Consider the following 682-nt stretch of genomic DNA (forward strand, 5'->3'; position numbering starts at 1 on the left):
CGGACAAGCGGTTTCAAAGATATAGCCAAATGTTTTTTAAGCGCTAAATCACAACGCTACACAAACCATAAGGCGAAACCTAACATGTTTGGTATCGTTGGACTCGGCAACGATTCAGGAGTCTAATGAGATGAGTCCTGTGAAAATAAGTTGACCACACCCAAAGTTATAAGCATTTGGAAGCATTTGGGGAAAAAAATTCACCACTAGATGGCACTGTTTCGGAACTTCTCAGGCTCCTTCAGGACATCGTGCTGATGACCCATACCGAGTTTCATAACGATACGTTCATGCATTCCTAAAATACAGCATTTTAGCACATAATTCAAAATGGCCGACAGCCAAAATGGCTGATCTGGGAAAATTGGATATCAGTCGACTCAGCATGATGCCTTGAATCTAACGAGACCACTTTTATGATTTTTGGACAAACCATTCAGAAGTTATAAGCAAAAAAAGCCATTTTTCATATCTCCGGACCAGAGGGTGGCACTGCGACGAAACGCAGCATGTAGGCTCAGGTCATGCTTGTGATGATATGTGCTTAGTTTGGTCTGAATACGATAAAGCATTGCGGAGATACAGGCTTGTGTCTGTTTTCGCAAGCGCTACATAAAATTTGTTTGCGCGGTATTCAAAAACGGTTTGACGAATCAACACGAATTCCATAACTTTTTGTCGG

Source organism: Scardinius erythrophthalmus (assembly GCF_964197995.2).
Source record: "Scardinius erythrophthalmus genome assembly, chromosome: 8".
Taxonomy (NCBI): domain Eukaryota; kingdom Metazoa; phylum Chordata; class Actinopteri; order Cypriniformes; family Leuciscidae; genus Scardinius; species Scardinius erythrophthalmus.